A 22773-nucleotide genomic window follows, 5' to 3' on the forward strand; every position below is an offset into this window, starting at 1 on the left:
AAAACTTTTAATCCAGTGTTTGTCATACTATGTTTCTGCTGAATTTCATTTGTCATTTATTTCTGTACTGCCAGAGCATGCCAAACTTAACTTGTGTTCCAAATGTCATTCATTTACCCTCCAAAATTTTAAAACAGCAGAATTTTTTATCCTTAATTTCCAACAGAGGGCTGAGTCTTCTATGAGGTAGCACATATTTTAGGTGATATAAACTGAATAAATCCATGAACTATTCACTAAAGAGAAATGTTATTAGACACTCTAAAACTAAACAGGTTATATATGAGTACTGATGGCCATTAAGCCAGAAGTAATCCAAATGTCCATTAACTGTTGGCAGGATAAAATGGCTCATGCATACAACTCAGCAACACACAGATTCTAATGCCTGTTCCAACATAGATGAATCTCCAAAACAGTCTAAGAAACTACACACAAAAGGCTACTCACTACCCATAAATTTATTTCTGCTGGTGGCTAGAAGAGATATCTATTAGGGGGATGGCACAAAAGAACATGAAGAACTTTCTGGGGCAATAAAAATATTCTATATTTTGACTGTTGTGGTGGTAAATGACAAAACTCACCAAACTGTTTATTTTAAAGGGGGTGCATTTTATACACAAATTATACTTCAAGCCAGACTTGGTTGACAGTCAACTTAGTAGACTTTGTCCCAAAATAGTAAGTAAAGGAGGACAGAGGATATAGTTCAGTAGTAGAGCACTTGCCTAGTGTGGATGAGGCCCTGAGTTCAAACACAAGAACATCAAAAAAAAAAAAACTTTTTAAGTAATTAGTCTTGTATAAAGGCACACAAGCTATCTGATTTTGAGATGGTCTCACTATGTGGCCCAAGATGGCCTTGAACTCCCAGTCTTCTTGCCTCGGCCTTCTAACTGCTCGAACTTTGGGCATGCATCACTACACCTGGTGTGTACAGGTGCGTGAGTACACACCTACTATGTTTTTAAAATTACTATGAAAATAAAGAAACTAGTTAAACAGGTTAGATGAACAAAGGTAAATTGTATATTTTGAGGTATGGGGTTCGAGAGACTTAAATTTCAATCTTGCTAAGATAAGCAATCTTTTAAAAAGCAATTTTATTTTTAGAATTATTTATATTATATGCATAAGCGTCTGCACCACCCTTGTGCTTGGTACCTATGGAGGTCAGAAGAATGTGGATCCCCTAGAATTGGAATTAGCTTGTGGGAGCTAGCAAACAAATCCAGGTCCTCTGCAAGAGCAGTCAGTGCTCTTAACCACTGAGTGCTGTGGAATAATCCTCTTGTACACTGTAAAGATTTATCACTTGAATTGGTCTAATAAAAAACTGATTGGCCAGTAGCCAGGCAGGAAGTATAGGCGGGACAACCAAAGGATACTGGGATGAAGAAGGGTAGAGTCAGAGAAGTCACCAGACAGACACAGAGGAAGCAGGACATGTACAAAATGAGGTAACAATCCATGAGCCATGTGGTGTAACTTAGATAAGAAATATGGGTTAATTTAAAATGTAAGAGCTAGTTAATAATAAGCCTGAGCATTTGTAATTAATATTAAGTTTCCTTGTCGGTTATTTGGAAACTTGCGGGCAGGCAAAAAAAGTCTGTCTACAACTGAGCCATCTTTTAGCCCCAAGATAGACAATGTTATATAAATTAAATAACTTTCCTAAAAATTCTTCTCACCTATAAATCAGATATAATATCTATTTCATGAAATAGTTACAAGATAAAATGAACACCTCCATTTAGTGCGTATCACACAGTAGACATTCATAGTAGGCAGTAAGAGGGAAATGCTTAGCAACTTATGCCTTTTAAGGCCAGTAAAATGAATGATCTTCAGCTATCTACCAATTCATTTAATAAAATATAAATAATCTGTTGACATTTTCCCAAGTAAGCAACCTGAGGGTACATATTCCCTTGAAAAGAGTTCTTTTCTTTAAGCTTCTGTAATTTTTATTATCTCATAAAAGTTGGTAAGAACAGCAATCAGGAGAAAAACTACAACCTGCCTTTGCACAGAATGATATATTGGTCAGGAACATAAATTTTATCAGCCATAAATGTGAATTAAGTAAGATTTAAGCTAAGCTCTCCCAGATGAACAATTTTCCAAACAAACAGGAAGGTGACTGAATTGGATTACTGCGGCAAGGTAGGATTTTCCTCTGCCTCCTATTTAAGGCTTCACCACATGCTGAGTGAAGAATGTATTTTGTCAGCTTTAAAATCTGAAGTGAAAGCAAACTACAGCACAGAAATTCTGTTTAGCTAAGTAATACAGCTGTAGCAGATGTCAAATTTCATGTAAGAATTATTCCTTAATGCCAGAAATATATTTCCTATACACAACACATAATCTAAAAGTCAAAACCCTATTTCACTGATACTTATTAAGCAATTTACATGATAATCAACATGATTATTTAGAGTTGGAAGTTGAACCTAAGTATTAGACAAAACCAAAAGTGTGTCTTGTTTTCCCCCAACCACATTCTTGATCACTTTCTTGCATTTGTATAGTCATCACAAATATCTCACACAGATTTGGATGTATTCTCTCCCTACCATAAGTTCTAGAACACAGCCCATACACTGCTTCATGCTAAAAAAAGAAAAAAATTAAAAAAGTTCCTTTAAGACAGAAGTTTAATTATTACTCAGACTTGGGATGTAGCTAAGTGACAGAGTTCTAGCCTAGAGGGCCTTGAGGCCTTGAGTCAGATTCCCAGCACTGAAAAGTAAATTATTACTCACATTTGGTAAATTTAGATTTCAAGGGCTGGCTGATATTAAGAAATCAAAAGTTAACATGATACACAAATCTTCCCTTTCCTATTACACCAACTGCAATGCAGCTAAAGCTTTCATACATTCCAAGAGTAACAAGGGTTATATGGCCCATGGTAAACATTCATAATAGAGGCTGTACTTTTTTGGATACAAATTTTTATCTCTACAAAGACAAAATTTTAAAAGAAGCCTAACAGTACATATTATGAAGACAGGACACCCACTTCCTACCTCTCCCTTTTCTACCCCAATTCCTTTTCAAAAATGTTACTTTTCTGGCTATGTATGGAAACTCAAAAAGTGGTGTTATTTACTAAATTCTTCCATCAAATGTGGTGATATTTGGCTATTATCTGAACTATTGTTTCTGTCTCCCTATCTCCATCTATGACTTGCTATACTTCCATTTGTTTGATAACATCTTATAGTTCAGTGACACAGTGATGTTGTTTTCTTTTCTTTCTTTGAATATTTCTCCTGGTGTTTCATTTAAAATTTTTAATTACATTTTAATTCATTTAGAGTGTATGTGTTGCATATGTGCTATGATATACACATAGAGGTCAGAGAACAATTTCAGTTCTCTCCTTCTACAATATGGATTCCAGATACCACAGTCTATCTGGATACATACACTCCATGGCTTCAGGTTTTAACTCTTCCTTTTTACCTGAAATATGTAACATGCTGCTGATTCTATTTCTGATACTGTTCTTCTACAGAAGTTCTATTTGGGTCTCTTTTTGTAGATAAATTCCACTTTCCTTAGCATGTTCATGTTTTCCTCTGTTCTCTTGGAACATAAGGGGTACATCTGTAATAGCTGCCTTAACGTCTGTATCTGATAATTCCATCACATGTTGCCTCTCTTCTTACTGGCTGATTTTGTCCTAGCTAAGGATCATATTTTTCTGCCATGGAGATGTGAAAAGTAGTATATTTTTCTAAATTAGTTATGAATATATTTATCTTGTATGCTTAACTTCAGTGAAGTATTCAATGACAGACTGAATTTTTTTTTAAAAAAAAGCAAGTCATATTCATTGTAAACATGAATGAAAATGTCCTGTATTTTATCCTCTTAAGTATACAGCACAGCATTCGTTATATATAAGCACAATGATGCATAAAGCCTTTTATTCTTGCTTATCTGAGACTTTACATCCATCCATAAGACACATAAACTCCCCATTTCTCTCTGCAACATAGCCCTTGCCAACTACTGCTTTACTTTTGTTGAGTTTGACCATTTTAAATAGCCTTGAACACAGTGCCTTTATGTGGTGGAAAGGCAAAGCATGTATATAGCTTTTTAAGATCCATTTCTAAGCCCTCTGCATTAATAAGGTCTCAATTAAATAAGATCCCAAATCTATTTCAAGAGGGTTCTGACATGGAGAATAAATGACCTCCTAAAGGCTCTCACATTGTAAACATATCCATTAATGTTGCATACTGAATACTGCCTTAAGATTTCTATTGCTGTGAAGAGACACCATGACACTGAAACTTTTAAAAAATAAATCTAATAATTCTATCATCTATTTTTACGCCCCAGTCACAGTTTCCCCTCTTTCTTCTCCTCTTAGTCCCCCCCAACCCTGTTACCCACCTCCCAATCCACTCCTCCTCCATTTGTTTAGGAAATTTTTTTGTTTATTGTTTAGCATATTCTCCCTAAATTTATTTGTTTAGGATATTCTCCCATGAATATCAATAAAACATAGCATATCACGTTGCAGTAAGACTAAGCACTTCCCCCTTATGTTCACAGGGGCTCACAGAGACTAAACTGACAAACGGAGCCTGCATGGGATTGATCTAGGCCCTCTGCATATATATGACAGTTGCTTAGCTTGGTCCTCTTGTGGGACTCCTAACAATGTGAACAGGGACTGTCTCTGACTCCTTTACTGATTTTTGGGACTCTACTCCTCATACTTGATTACGCTGACCATGGCAACTCTTATAAAGTAAAGCATTTAATTGAAGTGGAATCTTAGTTTCAGAGGTTTAGTCTATTATCGCCATGGTGGAGAGCATGGAGGCTGGGAGCATGAAGGCACGCAGGAGACACAGTGCTGGAGAATCTAAATCTTGATCTAAAGGCAACAGGAAGTGAACTGGACACTGGGAGTGACTTGAGCCCCAAAGCCCACCTCCACAGTGACACATTTCCTCCAACAAGTCCACACAAGCTCACACTTCCTAATAGTGTCACTCCCTTTGAAAGGAGTAGAGATTGTGTGGGAGAAAAAAAATATAGCTCCAAATCTCTCAAATTTGCTGAAATTTGTGCTCAGCCACCACTGTGGAAAGCAGAGACACCCTATGGCCTAACAAGTTTGTACTTCAATATACTCCTGGACTGAGATGTGAAATGAGACCATGAACTGAAACATAACCTCAAAGTTACATCTGTACACCCGAGTTGACAGCAGCATTGTTGTTGATGGACACCGCCCATGAGTCAAATGAAGGATGAATGGATGGATACATGTGGCTGAATACATACAGTGGGATATCCTTTACTTTTGTTTTAAAAGAAGAAAGCTATAAAATAGATCAGTTTTAAGGGCATTATATTAAATGAAGTTAAGTTATACACAGAAAACAAATACTATATGATTATAGTAGTTATAATGAAGTAGTTAGAAAGTCACAAAGAGACAAAAGAATAGTGGTTGCCAGGGGAAGTTACTGGGGACTTATGATGGGTACAAAGTTTCAAAATGAAAAACTGTGGAGAAACATGCATAACGTTTGGAATGTATTTAATATCCCTAGACTGTACATCTAAAAAAATGGCTAAGATGACAAATTTCATGCTATGCATATTTTAACGCACACACAAATAGAAACAACAAAAGTACATCAAATAGGATTTAATCTCAGAAGCTAAACTAATGATTTAATTCACAGACAAAAAGAATAAGAGCTCAGTGGCTTGTTCAAAGTTACACAACTAGTCTGGCTATAGAAACTTCTGATTTTAAGTCTTCCAAATCCCAAGGCTGTGCTTGCCTTTGTAATTTACTACCTGAGCTGATCTACTTGAAACACAGGATGGAATAAACAAATATATTCATACAATGTTCTTATATCATCTACACAAAGTATAACCTATTTTATCCTAGGATGTTTTAAAAATACTACATCATTGGATTATTTTTATTATTATTATTTTGGGCTTTTTCTTTAACAAATGTGAATTAACATTTATCAAATTTTAAGAAAGAGGTCTATATAGGTTGATGACTTTTACACCCCTAGACAATTTCTCACACATTTTTTTTACCATACTTGAAATATTTTGTTTATTAATTTGAGGTTAATATGCTAGAAACAGTGAGCTAATCCTTGATATAGATGAATTTATATTAAATGTACTATAGATGTCATTAGTAAAATAAAAACGTTAATAACTAAATTGACAATTCTACATAAAGTCATTAATCTTAAAATTTTAGCATTACTACAAAATAAAATATAGTTAATATAAAGATGGTTTAATCATTGTACAAATAATTTATTCATCTACCATAAAATGAGTTTATTGACAAAACAGTTTTCTTGTAAACAAATCATCATGCATCAGAAAATACAAGTCTGTATTACTATTAGCTGGGATTCAGAAATTCAATACATGCTTAGTAACTGAAATGATACATAGTATAATATTTATAAAACAATATTATATAACTACAGATGCTTTACATTTCCTGGTTTCTTTCTTTAAAAGTTTAAATTTTGTTTTCTAAGAGCAAAGCAAACACAGGTATCACATACAAAACCATCATAAACCAAACATATCCTCTCAGGCTGGGTGTCACATAAGGAAGGCTATTTCAAATCCAATGGATTATTTTATAAACTGAAATTACCTAGAATGCGTTCCTTCCAAGTCTTTTTCTTTTTCAGATTTTGGTATCTAAAATAGATATTTCTTTAATAGAGGTTGGAAATTCTAATTTACATGCTAGATTTTAAAATGTTTTTCTTTTTTTTCTTTAACCCTTTAGAGATTGTTGTGAAATACAACATACATCTTACAGACTTTCTCTACTCCAATTTTAGTTTCTTCTAATGTTTCTAAACATTTATAATTTTAGGAATCACATTAAATTAGATCTAATACCCAAGAACAGCAAAATCCATGTACTGAAATCCCTTTTATGAACTAGCACAGTATTTCCATGGAACCTCCATAAATCCTCCCAAATAGTGTAAATCTCCTCCAGACTGCTCACATACTACCTGTTACAATTCAAATGCTTTGTCAGCAGTTGTTATACTGTATTGTTTAACAAAAAGGAAATGAAGTTTACATATTTTTTCCAGAGTTTTGAGTTGATATTATTCGAATCCATCAATATGGAACTGGCTCACTAATGTACTTTTATATTAGGATATTTTCATTTAAAACTCCATATGCTATAAGTTACTGTGGTGGTTTGAATAGAAAAGGCCTATAAGGAGAGGCACTATTAGGAAGTATGCCCTTGGGGGAGTGGGTGTGGCATTGTGGAGGAAGTGTGTCACTGGGGCGGGCTTTGAGGTTTCAAATGCTGTTGCCTGTCTATCTGGATATAGAACTCTCAGCTACCTCTGCAGCACAATGTCTGCCTGCATGCCACCATGCTCCTTGCCATGATGATAATGGACAAAACCTCTGACCGTAAGCCAGCCCCAATTAAATGTTTTCCTTATAAGAGTTGCTGTGGACATGCTGTCTCTTCACAGCAATAGAAACCCAAGATACTTAACTTTACTAGGGAAGACAATCATTCTCTCAAAGTCTTGCTAGTTCTGTTTAAACTTACTAGGTAAAGCAAAATATAATTAGGATGAATCTCTTTTTTAGAGAAGAAACAAAACCAACATTATATAAACTTTTAGTTTTGAAAACAAAGAGCATTACTTAGAAATAAATAAGCACTTAGCATGCAACTACTCATGGCATTAAATCTGGTTTTTAAAAACCAATTATTCCATAAAATTAGCATTTCTTTTTATTTTTATTTTTACTTATTTATTTGATTTTGTTGTTGTTCTTTTTGAGTCAGAGTTTCACTGTGTAACCCTGGCTGTCCTGGAACTCGATCTGTAGACCAGACTGGCCTCAAGCTCAGAGATCCATACCTGCCTCTGTCTCCTGAGTGCTAGGATTAAAGGCGTGCACCATCATGCCTAGCTAGAAAAGTAGTACTTCTAAGGACTTTCAAGATATTTGCCTTGGTAGAGTTACTTAGACCCTTACATGCATATTTAAATTCAAAGTAATTAACTTGGCACAAAAGTACAAAGGTGGCCACAGAAATAGCTAATGAGTGGATATGGCTATGTTCCAATAAAACACTATTTACTAAAACAAGTGGCCAGGCTGTGGGCCAATTTGATCACTTCTGTCCTAGGCAAACATTTCTTTTCAATATATTACACCTTCAGTGATCATACCATCATGTTTCCTTTATATCTGATAGTTGCTACAAGAAACACTAATCACTTAAATGGTAAAGAACCACCATTGCCCACTTTCTGTTGACAGGATCTCATGTATTCCAATGGGGCCTCAAACCTACTAAGTAGCTGAGGATGACCTTGAATTTCTGATTTTTCTGCCGATACCTCCCAAGTGAGGAGATTACAGGTGTCCCCCACCACATCTGATTTAACTGGCAGAAGGGATGGAACCAGTGTTTTGTGTATGCTAAGCAAGCACTGAACTAACAACTATATTCTAGCCTTGAGAACCCATAAAAAATGTTTTTTTAGGCACAAGTCTCTAATTAGACTTAGAAATAAATCTATGTTAATAAAATAAATATTAAATGTTTGAAAATTTATAAGGGTATAATTTTATTTTATTAAATAATCTTACCTTAAACAAATGAAAGAATCAAAATCCTAATACATTTCTGGCTTCAATTCAAAAAATATTTGAATCAAAAGTTCAGATTCTTGTTAAATTCCTAGAAGAAAAGAAATGAAAATGAAAAACCTTTCAGCAAGATTTGGTTGCAGATAAAGTATAGCAATTACAGCACTCCAACTGTCCCACCAACTTAATGTAGCTCTAAGAACTGGCTAAAATGCCTAGAATAGAATATATGGGACCCAGAAAAGTAAATGGCAACAGGAAGGTCCTATAAGAGGACCAGAACACAAAGCACCATTTTACAATGGCCATCATTTTGGTTTCTTCTGGTATCGTCCAGTCTGAAGTGTGTATAGCCCAAAGAAAAGTTTCAAGTTCCAGCTGTCACTGGAGAGGGAAATCTTAACATTCACAAGAAAGTGTAGACCCCTCTCTCTCCCTCCCTCCCTCCTCCTCCTCTCTCTCTCCTCCATTCTCACCCAGCCGTCTATGGACCCAATGGCAATGAGGATCACTACTCAGAGGCAAGGGAACTTTGCTCTCTGGTCAGAGGTGCTGCAGTTCCAAGAGGATACAGAGATTCATGCATGTGTGATATTCAGCCCCTTCCCCTCCTATATCCTCCTCGTATTTAGTCCTGAAGATGAGCATAGTTTTGGGGAGTTCACCTTAACAAATAAAACTTCACATTTCTGTCAGAGACTGGAAAAGGGTAACCCAGAGACCACTGGAGAGCATAATCAAGGAGATCAACAATGCAGCAAAATACTATATTGTAAGTGCACTATGACATACATATGATGGGATTACCAACTGACAACCTACCATATGTTGAAAATACTCTAAAACGTGTATTTAGCACACTTAACCTACTGAATATCATAGCCCAATCTATATGTATTCATGACATTTAGGTCACAACCAGGTGAAACCTTTTAATTCAAAGCCTGTTTTAAAATAAAGTGTTGAGTATCTTGTGTAATCTACTGAACATTATACAGAAAATGAAAACCCAGAAAATATGGACAGTTTGCTTTATACTATGACAAAGTTGAGAAGATGCTAGGCCTAACCATCATAAACTAAGGACTGTTTGGATTGGACAATAAGTCAACACATTAACTATACATACTGATATGACTGGAGAAAAAAATCTTAGAAAATTCCTAATAATACTCATCAATTTGCTCTGCCCATAACATGAAACATCACTGCCTCAGCCCGAGTATGGGCTAAATTCTGCAACTCATTTCCAAAGGCTAGAATACAGAAAGACTTTGTTGTGGAGATACTAAGCAAACACTACCTTCTGCAAGTAGTACTGTCTTAATGTACTCCCGGAAAAAGGGTGAAAGAGCACTTTGACTCTGTATTGCTATTTTCTAAAACCCACTGTTTAATCATGAGGAAAAGTACCAAAGTGCCTGAGATGCATTCTATAGAACACCTGGCTTGTACTCAGAACAATCAAGGTCATGAAAAAAAAGACAGACAGGAAATTGTCACAGACTACAGGAGACGTTCCACAAAAGTCATGTGAAATCCTAGACTATAAGGAAACTAGTAAGGAATGAGTTTGAAACCCAAAGTAATCGTTAACTTGACTACATCTGGAATTAACTAAAGTCCAATCAGCTGGGCACACCTGTGGGGTATTTGTCTTGATTGGATCTGGACCGCATTTTCTGGTGGCAGCTTAAAGAAAAAACATGGAGGAAGGAAGCTTTTGCTTTTTACCTGCTTGCCCACACTCTCACGGGCAAATTCATTCTTGAACTAGTATTACAGCCTACTTCTTCAGGATTCCAGGGTATACTGAAGACCAGCTGAGATATTCAGTCTCCTAGACCAAATTACTATTGGATTCTTGCACTTTCCACCAGGAAATAATCATTGTTGGACTAGCAGGATCATACCCTGTAAGCCTGTAATAAATCCTGTGTGTGTGTGTGTGTGTGTGTGTGTGTTCATTCTATCAGTTCTGTTTCTCTAGGAACCCTGACTAATTTTAGCAAGTATTAAGGCAGCAAAGTTAGTTTTTTTTGCTGCTAATAAAATGTGCCTGGCACAGTGGTATATGCCTGTAATGCCTGTTACTTGTGGGGCTGAGGCAGGAAGATCACAGTTTTCAAGCCAGACAGGACTATATAGTGAAATCTCATCTCAAAGACAAAACACCTCCCACCCCCAATCGAATAAGCCCCCAAAGCTCTTTTTAAACAATACTGATCTATGGGCCAGAAATATGATTCAATATGTAAAGTACTTCTATGTAGGTAGGTGTAAGAATCCCTAGCATCCATGAAAAAAAGCTGGTGTGACCTGAGTGCTGCGTTGGGGGGCAGAGATAGGAGGATCCTGGGGGTTTACAGGTCAGCCAGTCTATCTAAAATGGTGAGCTCTGGGGGCAGTGAGAGATTTGTTTTAAAAAGGAAGGCAGAGAGCAATAGAGAAAGACCTAATCCACATCCCTGGCCTCCATGTGCAGGTGTTCTGGTAAAGGTGAATGCCCCTACACCCACACACACTCTTAATTCACAGTCAATAGAAAATTGGGGGGGGGGTGATTTATTACAGAGAGCATTCTGAAAATCAAAAACAATACTTTGTTTCCTTTTTATTATCAGGGAAAATAAGAGTTCATTATCAAGGAAAGTAAGATATTTGAGTAAGAAGGGTGAGGGAAAATAAGCCGGTTAAGTAGAAAAGGGATTTCACAAGTAATTTCACTCTTACCTCCACTAAGGAAGTGGTATAAGCCTATGATAATGATTATTACATTACTCACATGTGGTCATAAAACATCAAAGTCTATGCATTTTAATAATGAAATAAATTAAACACAAAGGCCTTTTAATTTAATTTAATATTAACCATTTAATATTTTGGTTACTGTTAATCCTACTTATTTTAAAAAATAATATTCAGCCAACTACTTCTAAGGCAAGCTCAGTTCTCTACTGTACTACTAACATCAGCAACAATTTCACATAGCCATCCTTCACTCATCTACATTTGCACTAATTTCAAATGGGCAACAAAAGGGTCTGTAACGGATAGCTTTCACCCCAAGGTCTTCTGTCCTAATATGGCATTCAATTAGAAATGAATGCTATGCTTCAAGAATTTAGTTTTGCTCCAGAAACACATTGTGGGGGAAATAATTTACATTGGTTACTGATTCCTTTTAACAAAAGCTATCTGTATGTGGTATCTGCAAAAATTCAACAAGGTCAGTTTAGTTTCAACATCCATTCAAATAGCTCCTACTATAAAGCTATGTGTTTATCATTTCACATAATCTACTAGATGTTCCATTTACTTTTTAAAAGGTTGATTTATAACCAAATTAGACTTCCAAAATTGCAAGACACCTGCCAACAGTTTCTGCCAGGTTAGTACATCTTGGTTGTCTCTCTGTGGCACTGGATATGTTTAAGCAATTCCTATATGTTAATGTTCAGAACCACAGAGATTTCTCGCCCTTCTCAAAAGAACCAAAAAATCCTTAATCATTATTTGTTTTTTCCTTGTTGTGTAGGACAATGAAATCAAACTCTTCTTTGTCTTTAGAGCTTACAATAATGCCAGCATATAGCAGCCATCTGAATACTTCTTTTATTTAGTCAATTAACAAACATTTAATAAGATAAATAAAACAAGACAAAAATCCCATGATCATGGAAATTACTGTGAGTAAATACAGTTGGCCTTTAGAAGAGGCAATGGGAAAGAAGGTCAACACACAGCTGCTTAGTGTGGGCTGCAACCTCATCTGAGGTTGCATAACTCAAATGAGGTCACAAAAATTTGGCAACAGTAAAAGGTTCTTGCATGTGCAGCAACCAAAGCTTGATTCAAAAACCAACAAACAATGAGCCCAGAGTGTTTCTGGCAGCGTTCTTCTGTGAAGCATCATGGACTTCACTGCAACCCTGGTTCTGAAAACATAACTCACATGGTCCATATGCCTTCATGTTATGCAGTGCCAATCAATACACACGGCCTCAAACATCTAAACTCAGATTCTAAAGCATTACACTATAAATTGCAGTGTTTTAAATGTACATAAAAAATTTTTATGCCTTCACAGAAACATAAAGGTTTAATTATGGAAATCAATGAATTTTAATTTTCTTATCATTTCTCAGCATGTAAACAACAAATTAGTATATCAATAATGTTATATTAGGTTCAAATATTTTATTTAAAAATGGTTATTTGGCTGGGCAGTAGGGTGGTGTTCACCTTTAATCTCAGCACTTGGAAGGCAGAGACAGATGGATCTCTGTGAGTTCAAGGCCAGCCAGGCTACAAATCAAGTTCCAGGAAAGCCAGGATATTACACAGAGAAACTCTGTCTGGGGGAGAGGGGCAGTGAAGATTCTCTATGCGCAGCAGTGTCAAATAGTTAGACAAGATTTAATTCTTATAGAAAAAAAAACCATTTCATTAGTATGCAAATTTACTTTAATCTTTAGTGAATGACAAAAGTATATGTAAACCAAAGAACTGTTTTTAAATAAGTATATGATTATCATTAAATGTTTGATTCATACACATTTTAAATACCTATATGCCTGGGTGGGGGTCACATGAAAATTTTTGACAAGCGGTCACAACTGGAAAAAAAAATGAAGCAGCTCTGATAGACAATGAACTGAGGTAACCAGGTAATTGCTTTTTACTGTAAAACTTTTTAAAGAATCTAAACTGTTCCTTTCCAATTTGTACCCCCTTGATCTCCTTTTGTGGTCATATGGCTCTAGCTAGAACTTCAATTACAATATTGAAAAGGTATGGAGAGAGTGGACAGCCTTGTCTTGTTCCTGATTTTAGAGGAATTGTGTTGAGTTTCTGACCATTTAGTTTGATGTTGGCTGTTGGTTTGCTGTATATAGCTTTTATCATGTTTAGGTATGTTCCTATTATCCCAGATCTCTCCAAGACCTTTATCATGAAGGGGTGTTGGATTTTGTCAAAGGCCTTTTCTGCATCTAGTGAGATGACCATGTGATTTTTGTTTTTCAGCTTGTTTACATGGTGGATTACATTGATGGATTTTCGTATGTTGAACGGATTATCCCTGCATCCCTGGGATGAAACCTACTTGATCATGGTGAATGATTGTTTTGATGTGTTCTTGGATCTGATTTGCCAGTATTTTATTGAGTATTTTTGCATCAATGTTCATGAGGGATATTGGTCTGAAGTTCTCTTTTTTAGTTGTGTTTTTGTGTGGCTTGGGGATCAAGGTTATTGAAGCCTCGTAGAGAGAGTTTGGCAAAGATGCTTCTGCTTCTATTTTGTGGAATACTTTGAGAAGAATTGGTATAAGCTGCTCTTTGAATTTCTGGTAGAATTCTGCACTGAGGCCAACTGGACCTGGGCTTTTTTTGGTTGGGAGACTTTTGATGACTGCTTCTATTTCCACAGGGGTTATAGGTCTATTTAAATTGCTTATCTGCTCTTGATTTAATTTTGGCAAGTGATAGCTATCCAGAAAATTGTCCATTTCCTTTAAATTTTCAAATTTTGTGGAGTACAGGTTTTCCTTTCACTATTTGCAGATGATATGATAGTTTACATAAATGACCCAAAGAACTCTTACAGCTGATTAACACCTTCAGTAAAGTGGCAGGCTACAATATCAACTCAAGAAAATCAGTAGCCCTACTAGATACAGATGATAAAAGGGCTAAGAAATCAGAGAAACATCACCCTTTACAATTGCCACGCACAACATAAAATACCTTGGGGTAATGCTAACCAAATAAGTGAAAGACCTGTATAGCAAGAACTTTGAGTCTTTAAAGCAACATCTGGAGGCATCACCATCCCTGACTTCAAGCTCTATTACAGAGCTGTAGTCCTGAAAACAGTTTAGTATTGGCACAAAAATAGACAGGTAGACCAAAGGAATCGAATTGAAACCCCTGATATTAACCCATGCATGTATAAACATTTGGTCTTCGACAAAGAAGCTAAAAATATACAATGGAAAAAAGAAAGCATCTTTAACAAATGGTGCTGGCATAACTGAATGCTGGCATGTACACGAATGCAGATAGATCCATGTCTATCGCCATGCACAAAACTTAAGTCCAAATGGATCAAAGACCTCAATATAAATCCAGCCACACTGAACCTCTTAGAAGAGAAAGTGGGTGGTACCCTTGAACGAATTGGTACAGGAGACAGCTTCCTGAACATAACACCAGTAGCACAGACAGTGAGGTCAACAATTAATAAATGGGACCTACTGAAACTGGGAAGCTTCTGTAAGGCAAAGGACACAGTCAGCAAGACAAAAAGGCAGCCCACAGAATGGGAAAAGATATTCACTAATCCCACATCTGACAGAGGGCTGATCTCCAAAATTTACAAAGAACTCAAGAAACAAGTCTCCAAAACACCAAAGGATCCAATTAAAAAGTGGGCTACAGCACTAAATAGAGAATTCTCAATAGAGGAGTCTAAAATGGCTGAGAGGCACTTGAGAAAGTGTTCAACATCCTTAGCCATCCAGGAAATGCAAATCAAAACAACTCTGAGATACCATCTCACTCCTGTCAGAATGGCTAAAATCAAAAACACCAACGACAATTTATGCTGGAGAGGTTGTGGTGAAAGGGGAACACTCCTCCATTGCTGGTGGGAATGCCAACTGGTTCAGCCACTTTGGAAATCAGTATGGAGATTCCTCAGAAAAATGGGAATAAACCTACCACAAGACCCAGCAACTCCACTCTTAGGCATATATCCAAAAGATGCCCATTCATACAACAAGGATGTCTGTTCCACTATGTTCATAGCAGCCATTATTTGTAATAGCCAGAACTTGGAAGCAACCTAGATGCCCCTCAACTGAAGCGTGGAGAGAGAAAATGTGGTACATTTATGCAATGGAGTACTATTCAGCAGAAAAAAACAATGGAATCTTGAAATTTGCAGGCAAATGGATGGCACTAGAAGAAACCATCCTGAGTGAGGTAACCTAGTCACAAAAAGAGAAACATGGCATGTGCTCTCTCATATATGGATTTTAGACATGGATCAGGATAGTGCCAGTCTGCATTTCCACTGACAGAGAGTCTGGGAAACAGGAAAGAACCTAAGAGAGATATGCATGGTACCCCAGAGAAGAGGAATGAGGCAAGATCTTCTGAACTGGTTGGGAACACACGTGAGGGGTGGGTGGGGGGATGGGAATGGGAGCTGGGAAGAAAAGAGGGGGAGAAGAGGTAGAGAGAGTAGGTCATGGGGGAATAGGAAGGTTGAGTGGGGGGTAGGATAGGGGGAAGAGGGAATCATAGGTTAGAAGACAGATCTGGCACCAGTGAGACCTCTAGTGATCTAAAGGGATGACACCAACTGGCAAGCTAAGCAATAGTGAAGAGACCACCTTGCCCATTCCTGATAGTGAACTTGATGTCTACAACCATCCTGGAGCCTTCATCCAGTGACTGATGGAAGCAGAGGCAAACACCCACAGTTAACTACTGAACTGAACCCAAGGAACCCAGTGACAGAGAGGACTGATGAGCAAATTGGCAAAGAATGGGCTGGCAAAAACCACAGAGACAGCTGATCGGAACAGGAAAGAGCTCTTGGACCCCAGACCAACAGCTGGGAGCCCAGCATGGGACTGATCCAGACCCCCTGAGTGTGAAGAGTCAGTGAGGAGGCCTGGGCAAACTATGGGGCCCTGGGCAGTGGATCAGTGTTTATCCCTGGCATACAAACGGACCTCGTGTGTCCATAACACAAAGTGGGATGCTCTCTCAGCCTCGACTCTTAGGAGAGTGCCTGGACCCTGCCCTGAGTGAAATGACAGGCTCTAGATATCCCCTATGTGGAAGGAAGTGGCGATAGGGTGGGAGGCTGGGGGGGGATGGTGGGGAGGTGTGGGAGGAGGGGAGGGAGAGGGAACTGGGATTGACATGTGAAGCAAGCTATTTAAAATTAAAATAATAAAATAAAAAAAAAGACTCCCTGAATGTGGGTGTCAGTGAGGAGGCCTAGGTAATCTATTGAGCCTTGGGTAGTAGATCAGTACTCATCCCGGGTATACAAATGGACTTTGGACTCCCATCCAACAATGAAAGATGCACTCTCACCCTGGACTCTTGGGGGAGGGTCTAGGCCCTGCCCTGGATGAAATGACAGACTATGGACACCCCCATGGAGGGCCTCACCCTCCCTGGGGAAATGAGGGGATATTGGAGGGGTTGGGGGGAGGCCATGGGAGGAGGGGAGGGAAAGGGAGAGGGACCTAGAATTGACATGTGAAGCAATCTTATTTCTAATTAAAAAAAAAAAAAAAGAATCTAAACTGGAGCCAGGTGTTGGTGGCTCATGCCTTTAATCCCAGCACTCAAGAGGCAGAAACAGGTGGATCTCTTTGAGTGCAAGGCCACCTGATCTACAGAGGGAGTTCCAGAACAATACAGAGAAACCCTATCTCCCCCCCCCAAAAGAATCTAAACTGGGAGACTAAATGGTAGTATTAAAAAACAACAGACCACAGTCATCATGAGTTTACACATGAATTAAACCCAACAGGATATTAGTTTCTTAGCTAGTGAGGTGCTAAAAAAAGAAGTTCCTAGAAACAATATTTTACAAGCACCTTTAAAAGATTATAGCACAGCTGGGCGTTGGTGGCGCACGCTTTTAATCCCAGCACTCGGGAGGCAGAGGCAGGCAGATAACTGTGAGTTCGAGACCAGCCTGGTCTACTGATCGAGTTCCAGGACAGCCTCCAAAGCCACAGAGAAACCCTGTCTCGGAAAAAAAAAGAAAAGAAAAGAAAAGAAAAGAAAAGAAAAGAAAAGAAAAGAAAAAAAGATTATAGCACATTAAACCACCGGCCTCTATCAAAATGAAAGCAGCTTCACCCAAATTAATACCCTAACAGTTATACAACAAAGGTCAACCTCCATGAAAGTAAATCCAGTGAGTTTTCTACCTTCTTTCAGAAATGAAGCTCTGTATCTACTTCAGTTCAGACTGTTAACAATTTACTATCGGGCTGGAGAGACACTTAGAGCACTTGCTCTAAACTGAATCCAGTTGCCAGAACCCATGTAAAAGAAAACGGTGTCTGCTGACATATGCTTGTAATAGCTGCACTAGGGAGACAGACAGGTGGATCTGTGAGGCTCACTGGCCAGTCAGCCTCATCTTCTTCATGAAGTTCCAGGCCAGTGAGAAACTGTCTTAAGAAACAAAGTGGATGGATCCTAGATAATGACACTAGAAATTGACTTCTGGGCTCCACATGCACACACACATATGCACATGCAACTGTATATGTATCTACACACCCAAAATTGTATCCAATTTAATAATGTTAAATTGCAAAGGAATCAAGAAGGGGTTTAAGATAAAGACCTTTAAGAAGGAACCTTAAACACTCTGTGACATTTATGTATTTATGTATTGTATAGCAAACTTGTTTTTTATTTAGTCATTTGGTAACTGTTCTGATAAAAAAATTCTGTGAGGGCTACACTTAATGCCTGGGTAGATCATCCACAAATCTCATATATCTCCAATCCATATATATTCACCCCAATTCATTACTAAAGTTCCCCACTACTGCTTTAGGACCACTGAGAAAACTCAGGGTAGCTGCCTTTAGAAGTCTTGGAACAACTAATGAGAATCCTATAATGTCCTCATAAGAGGTAAATGGCGGCTCCCTGAGAGCACAGTGGGGAACTAATGTGTGATGAAGACAGCATTAAGAGCAGCAAACAGATAGTAAATCTCTCCCATTAGATTAAAAGCTGGGCTATCTACAGAAAAGCCATACTGAGAAGGTTCTTTTTCTTCCTTTCTTTTTTTTTTTAAGACTAAATCTCACTGTGTAGCCCTGACTGGCCTAGAGTTTGCTTTGTAGACCAGGTTGGCCAGAAACTCAGAGATCACCTGTCTAGTGCTTGGATTACAGTCATGCTCCATCACATCCATCCTGAGATTTTAATCTGCATCTGAGTTGTCGATTCTTCACTGTTGAATACTGCTTCAAAGTCACTGCAGATATTTTTTTGTTTTGTTTTGACTAAGTAACTACTTGTTAGCTGTTGAATGAAAGAGAGGGGACTTTGCTAACAATATTTGTAGAGTTAATGTGTGTATGTACCTGCACATTTGTGAACTCTCGATGTAGATAAGGCTAACCTTGAACTCAGAGGTCTGCCTACCTCTACTCACCAAGTTCCACTATCAATAGGCTAGTCTTAACTCTTTTACTTCACAGTCCCACACCCGTCCTTTAATAAGGAAAAAAATCCAAACAAAACGAACCTTATACTTAAAAGAACAAAATGGCAGGGCAAACTGGAACCCAAGAATTCTGGAGACTGGGGCAACCTAGGCCACAGTGAGATCCAGTCTCAAAGAGAAAGGAAGGAGTGGGAAGAGCTGTGGGGAGAGAAGATGAGAAGGGAAAACATGCCCAAACCAATCACAAGTTAGCATTTTAGTCACAATGTCTTGTCTATGTCATGCAAAGAACAGAAGAGCAGCACAGAAACATTATACCAAGATGCAAACACTTTGTTCCTTGCTATAGAAACCAAGAAATATATTATTAAAGAATCCTGTTTCAGATTAGAATCGATTATGTTCAAAGTTAAAGCTTTTGTTTCTATGTCTAGAACCACCTCTTTGCCACTTTGTTTACACACTTACTCTAAAATATTAACAACAACCTCACAAACAGTCTGTTTAACAGTAATTAAAATTTTATCTAGTTAACATAATAGCAAAGCCTGCCACAACACAGATGGCAGAAGACTTTCTCCTTTCCTCATCAGTATCAAAGAACTTCTATTTCATGATTAAGAAATCTGCACAGAAAAAAAAAAAGGAAGAGAGAAAAATCTGCACAAGGTATTTACAAAATACAAACTATAACAGGATCACTTTATCACTTTATTAGGAAATTCTGTATAGCAAAAATCCTTGATTATTTCTTTTTGTTTTTTTTTTTAGACTTTGGTTATTTTTTAACGTTAAGATTTTTCTCAGACACTGGCCAAACCCAACCAAATATGAGATTAAAGAATCAGAATGGACAGAGTCTGCACTATTGGTTTGACTCAGGGTCTTTAAAGCATACCAATTTCCTGAAAAGCACAAATTCCCAAACTATGCAAATTGGAACCATCTCAGCAGTATTTAAAAATCTCAATGTGCAAATCACACCCCAAACTCAGGTATGAATATGAGACAGGGATGAGTATTCTTAAAATTCCTAAGCAGTTACATATGGCTCATTCCTAGCAATTTATAATACTAGACAGCTTGGCATCTGGCACTGGCTCTGCCAACAGCAAGCTCAGGTACATCTCTGTGTGGCTATTTCCTCATCTGGAAAGCTATTTCTAATATCTAACATGCTGTGAGTCTAGAGATATAGTCTTTAGTTCTACTACAAAGACGGAACTGGCTTCAACACATAAACTATGCCAAGGGGGTGGGCAACAGTAACAAGAAACAGTTGGAATCTATGGTCTGTTAAGAGTTTAGTTTTACAAGGAAAGATTATTTTATAGTATATATCAAGTTCAGCTATACTTCAACTGCAGAGATTTTTATATATCCACCCCCTTCCAAGTCATAAAATAGTATCTATGTTGGAAATGTATGAAAACTTGAATTTTCTTAAAATATAACAATCTTTCAAATGTCTATAAAACATCTACATATTTTCTGATTTTTAACAACTTTCCTACGTATGTTGAGTTCTTACAGATATAATTTTAACTTCTTTTCTTGGTAGTAGTGGTCTGACTGCTTTCACACAGGGTCTTGATATGTTCTCAGGCTAGCCTCCAACTTGGCACCTCTCTGACTCAGCCTCCACAATGTTAGAATTACATTAATATTCACTTATTTCATAAAAGAAAATCACTAGAAAAAAATAGGAACATGGGTAAAAAGCATGTTACCTAATTGTCCTAAACCAAATTCTTACTGTCACCCAGTTTTCTTACAAATGAATGCTACCAATTATGAAGATGCTTGAAAAAACTAATGCAGCCAGATGAGCATCTTACAGTACCAGTATCTGTGGATTGGGTGTCAAACTTCAAAGATGTCCCTCATGATTCCAACTTCCTGGTATTCACACATTATGTAATCTAGTAACCTGCTGACAAAAAATAATGACAAATGACATGATGCCGCTTCTGTGACAAGGTTACTAAAGACTGATGTTCCTACTGCCATGCTCTATGCTGAGACTCTTTCTTGTCTTCTTGCTTGCACTAACAAAGTCAGCTCCTATGCTCTGAGGTTTTTCTTGGGGGGGGGGTTGAGACAGGGTTTCTCTATGTAGCTTTGGGCTTTGGAGCCTATCCTGGCCTCTACTTGCTTTGTAGACCAGGCTGGCCTGGAACTCAGCAATCTGCCTGCCTCTGCCTCCCAAGTGCTGGTATTAAAGGTATGTGCCACCACTGCCCAGCAGCTGTGAGATGTTTTATAGGCATATATGGCAAAGAACAGAGAAGGCCTCTGGCCACAGGCAGTCTGAGAAGGAATGAATCCTACCAACTACTGTATGAATAAGCTAGGAAGTAGATCCTTCTACAGCAAAATTGCCATTCCCCTTAGTTATTTAACACTACTAGAAATCAATCCAGGGCCATGCCCATGCTAGGCAGATGATTTACCAACCAGCTACATCCTCAGTTTTTCCCACTCCCTCTTGAAACCACACTGATCAGGCTCCTTTCCCAAACTTTGCCTAATATTTTCCACATTACTAATTAAAATAACCAATTCCCAGTTTATTCTTACTTTACCCATGAGCAGTAGCTGACAAAAATAACCTCATCCTGGAAGCACACAACTTCCAGAATAACCGCTCTACTGGCTTTATTTTCATTCTCCTTTGCTGGTTCCCCATCTCTCTACCTGAGCCCTGGAGTTCAGTTCTTGGACCTCTCCTATTGCACCTATGCTTATTCCCCAAGTGGCCTCCTCCAGACTTTAGATATCCACCATGTACAAACTGACATATCCAAATTATTTATAGTTTGTTCTTCTCTCCACAACTGTTCTCTAATATACACAATTACCTACTGAGCATATTTTACTTACACATTTAATAGGCATTGCAGTAAAAATTAAAGCCTTGATTAGCTTTAGCACAAACCACACAGTCTCTTCCATCACTGGTCTTCCACCTTTTAGTAAATGGCAACACTAAGTTTCCAGTTGCATAGGTCAGAGACCTTAGTTAGCTCTGTTTCTTGCCTCTTCTCTCTACTCCCATCTCTCATCTTTTAGTTGTTAATTTTACTTAAAAACAAAATCAAACCTCTTTAAAAAAATGTTCACTACTGTGAGGCTCACATGGATTATTGCAATATTCTCCTAAACTGCCTTTCTGCTTTGAACCCTTAAGTCTCTTCACCATTAAGAATAATTAGGCCATGTGGTCACTCTGTTCAAAACTCCCCCGTGGTGTCATTCTCAGGTCAAAAGGCAAAGTCCCAACAAAGTCCTCACTTCTCTGATCTCTACCGCTCTCCCCTCGTCTGATTCTAATTCAGCTAAGTGGCTTTCTCCTTGTTGAACAATCCAGGCACACTTTCCACAGACGTCACACTTACTATACCTGGTAATCACAATGTTCTTCCCTAACTTACCCATATAAATTATTCCTTTTGGTCTTCACGCAATAGCCATTTTCTCAAGCCTGCCCACCTCCACACCCCATGTTTCTCAACCTTCTCCACATTCCTTTTCTCAACTTTTTCTCTGTAGTATTTACTGCTGATACACTGTATTTTACCTTTTATTTTCTAACTCCATCCATTAGACTGTAAAAGGCATGTATTTAAGCATGACTACAGAAACCAATAGGATTCCCTCAATGATTTATGCCAACATGGCAAAATAATGTGAATAATTTCAATGGTACCAAAATATTACATTCATATTTCAATCATTTATTTACATTCTGACAAGTTTCACTCCCTAATTATCATTCTAGCTTTATATTAAATACATACATACTAATTAGAAGAGGAGTCAGTTCAGAATCCAACAATAAGCAACAAGATT

General features: G+C 37.7%; 1 protein-coding gene across 2 annotated transcripts in view; it reads right to left on the bottom strand.

The window, feature by feature from the left end:
- Positions 1-22773, bottom strand: part of Glce (glucuronic acid epimerase) — a 75758-nt gene that overhangs the window by 31099 nt on the left and 21886 nt on the right. For both annotated transcript variants that reach the window (XM_005075581.4, XM_021230411.2), the window contains one exon: positions 8692-8782. The gene's annotated coding sequence lies outside the window, so the exon portion shown is untranslated. The remainder of the gene's footprint in view (positions 1-8691; positions 8783-22773) is intronic.

This window comes from Mesocricetus auratus, unplaced genomic scaffold (genome assembly GCF_017639785.1).
Source record: "Mesocricetus auratus isolate SY011 unplaced genomic scaffold, BCM_Maur_2.0 Super-Scaffold_100691, whole genome shotgun sequence".
Classification (NCBI taxonomy): domain Eukaryota; kingdom Metazoa; phylum Chordata; class Mammalia; order Rodentia; family Cricetidae; genus Mesocricetus; species Mesocricetus auratus.